The sequence below is a fragment of the Dasypus novemcinctus genome, chromosome 17 (genome assembly GCF_030445035.2).
Source record: "Dasypus novemcinctus isolate mDasNov1 chromosome 17, mDasNov1.1.hap2, whole genome shotgun sequence".
NCBI lineage: Eukaryota > Metazoa > Chordata > Mammalia > Cingulata > Dasypodidae > Dasypus > Dasypus novemcinctus.
The window spans coordinates 6,308,052-6,313,485 of record NC_080689.1 but is presented as its reverse complement, the minus strand read 5'-3'; the positions used below and the strand labels follow the sequence as shown (position 1 = coordinate 6,313,485).

Here is a 5,434-nt window from a genome sequence, read left to right as displayed (position 1 = left end):
CCTCAAAATTGCCTATTAACAAACTAGATAGATAGTGCCCGTTCATCTGATGGGGAACTCTGCACAGCGTTGTATAAGGAATGGAGGGGCAGAGAGAAAGGAAAGTGGTGGAAGGGCAACTTGCTTTTGAGATACCCTGGGTGATAGGTATCAATCTTGGGCAAACTTTTTACAACTGAAGTTATGACTCTACACCTTCCTTCATAAATGATAAACGACATAGTAGCCGCTTGATATTGAAGAGCTGGATGGATTGAAAACGAAATGTCTATGGAAAGGGATCAGATACCCAGGCAGCAAGGCAGTGTGGGTACTGAACAAGAGTTAAGTGCTCTCAACCTCTCTGTTCTTTAGATAGTTTAAACACTCAAAACCCTTCAACTTTAGGTCAAATAATAGTCAAATAAAAAGCAAAACCATGTTTCAAGTGCAGCAAATAGCCGGAGCTGCAAGAAAATAAACACGTCTCTAGAATATAAGTTGGAGGGCACAGCCCCTTTCTTCATCTAAGCACAGCCCCTTCATCTAAGAGACACTCACTGGCCAAAGATGTTGGAACAAATAGAAAAAAAATAGTGGAGATGCCACCAACACAACCCTCTTATCATAGAGACATGTGAACACACAAGAGGGTGATGGAGCTGCATCCAGCACTGGATGTTCACTGACTAGCATAAGTCTGAATGACATATAGCCGAGACTCTCAAAACAGGTCTTTCTCCATACCTACTTCTATCAAAATTCTGAATCTGTAAACATGGAGGGCAGTCTGTCCGTTATAGAGTTTTGAGTTAGTGGAGAAGGGAGTTTCAAAAGTTTTTGTCTCCCCGAAATTGCTAAAAAGGGCTTTGCAAAGAGGCACAAAGAGTCATGAGATAATTCTAAAATACGTTAAAGAATTCAAAAGGTGGAGAAGAATTTTACAGATGTCAGAGGTCATTTTCCCCTCAAATAGACCCTGGCATTTTGAGTCCAAATAGCCACAATATGATAAGACCCATTATTCTCCTCCCTTGGTAGTAAGCAGGAAAGGACAGACACTTGTGGCTATGCAGCAAATAACAACAAAGGGGTGTGACAAAATCAGCTTGAACGCAATGGAGAGGCCATGAAAAAGTTTGTCCAGTAATTTTGGTTCTGGGGAGGGAAGGGATTTCTAACTTCCCTCACAGATTGGTGCCCTTAAAGTCATTTTTATTCTTCAAATCTGTCCTTAAAGTCCTGCCAGTGCTATTCAGAACTGGACCCAGTTGGATGGCTGTGGTGCTTGGTGTGAAACAGAACTGGATGCAGTGCTAAAGTCTCCCCCCAAGTCATTGCCTGCAGAAACTGGAGCTGGTGCTGGTGTTACGACAGGAGCAGGAGAATCCCAATGTAAAAGGATATCTGCATCACTGCCTCCATGGTTAGATTTTGGAATGGGTGGTGGGTGACATGATTACTGATGTCAACTGAGGGGGGGAGTAGAGACTTTGCCTCCAGGTGGGGGTGGGCATTAGCTCAGACCCCCAGTTCCGGAGGTCTTGGGCTTGGAAGTTCCTCCCTTCTTGGTTGTAATGCTCCCAATGCTTCCTTGAAGCCCAGATCTAACTTGGGACAAGTGTCCACTTCCTGCGATTCTTTGGGAGTCTCAGATTCCTGCTTTACCCACTTGAAATGATCTTGCAAGGAGATATTAAAGTCAAAGGCATCACCCCGATCTGTGAAGCCAGTGCCAATGACAGCACTACGACCAGTGCCATCCCGGATCTGAATTACAGAATAGCGGCTGGAATCTGTCACTGTCTCCACAGCAATGCCAGGATATTGTTCTACTGGTGCTTGAGCAAAGAGATCCCCTGAAACTTTATCCTCAAGTTTGATATAGGCAATCTTTCCTTTTGAAGTGATTCGGGGGTGACCAGTCCAATCAGGTTGGTCTAATTTCCAGTCAGATGCCCTGTAGCCGCCGGTGGAGGCCCGAGGCGGAATTCGGGAGACGCTGACATCTGGCTTCACACACAGAGAGACTCGTGCTCCGACTCTGCCGCCATCTTGCTCCGCTCCTCCTCTTTTTGTTGGCTGCATACTCATTGATCAGCTCTTCCTATGACAACACTTTCATAGTTTCCAAAGAGAGTGTGATAATTAAGTTCCTTCTCTAGCGTGATTATTGAAAAAAACTTGACAGTTTAGCAGTTTCTTTCAGGAATTCATTATTGGTTATGTCATTTAAACTATTAGAGTTTGTCAAATTTGGGGAAACTGCAAATGCATTTCTATTATATAGAACCGTAAGATTCAGGCATTTTTCAGAGTTTTCCATGACAAATCTTAGGTCCTTCAGCACTGTCCAATGGAACTTTCTGTGATGGTGGAAGTGTTTAGTCCTGTGCCATTGAACACTTAATATGTGGCTACTGTGGCTGGGAAACTGAGTTTTTAATTTAAATGCCACATGTGGCTGCCATATGGACAGCATAGCTCAGTATTAACATTCATCAGTTTCTTGACAAGGTCTTTGTAAGGGCCTAAATTTTATGCCATCTTAGTCTGTTAATATTTCATGACACATTAAAAGGCGTTTTAGCTTTTTCTCATTGTAGTCACTAATTTGCATCTCTTTGGTAGTTGAAATCTTCAAAGTCATTCCTCCCTGGGACACGGGGCCCAAATGGTAAAGCGATGATAAAATAAAAATATACCCCATTAAGCCTAAATGTAAATATCCAAAGCCCACCTGTTCCTTAGTTAGGCCCAAAGATGCCCCCAAACATGAAGGAAGGTGTGATGGAGGGAAGTCTCCATTGATGGCACATTTTACCCAAATACATCACCGTGGAACCCACTGCTGCTGGCCCTTGCCCCGACCCTTGAACTTGGAAGGGGCCTGTGCATGTGAATGGCCGAAGCACGAGCTTCCTCAGCGCGCAGTAAGTAGTCTGTCTCTGGTCTTTTACAAGCTTTTAGAGCACAGCATTTCAAACGTGAAGGTATTGCCTGCCTTTAAGCTTCCGTGGATGTGTAGACTTTTGGAAAGGAATAGATGTTCAGTAAGCCTACAAGTAATAGAGGAGTCATTTGCTTGGAAATCTGTACAGAGCTTTCGAAGAACTAATTTACAGTGGTGCAGTTTACCTCCAGGTTCCCAGTGAACCTATCAAATAAGAGAGCAGAAAGTAGATTTCCTGCCCATTTCCAACAATTTCCCCTTTTTTGCCAACCATGTGCACCTGACTTTTATAACAGTGCTCTTCCTTGTTCACAAAGGTGACTTCTGGCACATTTTCTGTCCTGAAATGACAATGTTTCTTTTGAGCGGAGCACATAATATACACTAGCTGATTTTCCTTTATTCAGCCCCTTTATTCGTTTTCTACCCTTGGAGACTAATATCCTGTAAGTTTTTCTCCAGTTACACATTTGTACCAATCACCTAAGTGGTATAGAAGCAGTTGGAAGAATTTGGACCAGGCCTTCCAGCTCATTTTGAGGAGGAAAAAAAATCAGTTTGGTCTTTCTCCCATAGCGGGGAGGGATCATAAACTCTCAGTGCTTAGACATCTTTGAAGAGTTGTTGGAAATCTTTGAGGCAAGTACACACCGGATATGTCCAATCTTAGAGGTTTGACGACTTTGTACTTTATTTTAGCTCCGGCTTATTCATACTCTGACCATTAGGTCTTGAAACTTGATTGCTGAAGAATCTGTGCCTAATTTATAAAAATGGTAAGTCTAACCTCTACCTCAGCTTGACAGATTGGTTTCCCTCTCTGTATACATCTCTGGAAGCAGATAGCAATCTCTTCTGTGCCCGATGGCCTGTTCACCCTAACCATTAGTGAACATGCCTTAGAACTAATTGGCTAGTGGCTATATTCACTGGTAAATTTGTAGCTATTCTTTCCCTAACATTTGGGTGATATTCTAATTCATTACTAATTATCCAATTTCCCTATTCACATTTTCACTTTACAAAAGAGTTCTTAAGTGGCTTACATTTTTAAAGATTTAGTACTCTGGAAGCTGAACAACTAAAGATAAAGTATGTTTCTAATTGTTGAGGAAGTTAATCGTTTGCATTCAGGGAATAAAAAGGCAAATGGTGTTTGTAAAGTGCTCTGGGAAAATGTAGCCTGGGCAAGAGCACTGTGAGGTGACTTTATTAAAGTTGATGACCATCTTCAAGAAACTGCAGTTAATGTACCAGTATCAACCTGGAGGGAGACACTTCATCACTATCCAAAATTTTAATCAGTACCTTGGATAAGAATAATACCAGACCAGTGAGATGTACAGATGAAACAAAGCTGGGGAAAATCGTTGAATGACAAAACGATGATATGAATTTGGGAGTAATACTATTTCTTGACAGGCTAGCATTGTGGACTGAATGTTAAAATGTAATTGAGATAAATGAAAAATCTGAAATTGAAGGCACAAAAAGCCAACTACACAGATATGGGATGGAAAAGAATATGCCTTGAGAAGCAGATATGGCTCAACAGATCATCCGCCTACCATATAGGAGGTTCAAGGGTTTGATACCCAGGGCCTCCTGACTCGTGTGGTGAGCTGGCCCACGGGCAGTGCTGCTGCGTGCAAGAAGTGCTGGCCCATGCAGGGATGCCCCTGCATAAGGGTGCCCCCCATGCAAGGAGTGGCCCCTGTGCAAGGAAAGATGCCCCGCAGGAAACCGCAGCCCACCCAGGAGTGGCGCCACACACACGGAGAGCTGACGCAGCAAGATGACACAACAAAGAGAGACACAGATTCCCAGTGCTGCCTGATGAGAATACAAGTGGACACAGTCTAAGAACACACAGCAGACAATGGGGGGGGGGGGCGGGGATAAATAAATATTTAAAAATCCCTTAATAGCTGTTTAAATGACAAAAGAATTAAAAGTTTTCTATAAAATAAGTACAAATAAAAAATAAGATTGATATTTCTCCTCACCCACCAGAAAGGCTAAAACTGAAACAAAACCTAGCAAGTGTTGGCAAGGATGCAGAGCAATCCCAACCTTCATAGATAGCTGGTAGGAATGTGTTCTAGCCATCAATTTGCAAAAACTGGCCATACAAATTAAAGTTCAGAAGATTTATTATGACCCAGCAATTTTACTCCTGGAAATATATCCATGAGGAATAAATGCTTATATCCAACAAAAGATATGTATGTGAAAATTCCTGATACCTGAATTCAGAATAACCAACCCATTTGAAACAACCCAAATGTTTAATAGAATAAAGTCGTGTATTGATACAACTGAGAACTACACAGCAATAAGAAAATAATGAATTGCTGCTGCATGAAACCTTTTGAATGAATCTGACAAACCTAACATTGAGGGAAAGAAGCCAGACAGAAAAGAACAGCGTGTGGTTTCATTTATATAATGCTCAAGAAGAGGAAAACGAATCTTTGATGATAGCCAAAACAGGGTTACCTT

At 42.1% G+C, this 5,434-nt stretch overlaps 1 pseudogene; it reads right to left on the bottom strand.

Moving 5' to 3' along the window:
• Positions 1–1,234: 1,234 nt before the first annotated feature.
• LOC131273924 (adaptin ear-binding coat-associated protein 1 pseudogene) lies at positions 1,235–2,033 on the bottom strand (annotated as a pseudogene).
• Positions 2,034–5,434: the final 3,401 nt, after the last annotated feature.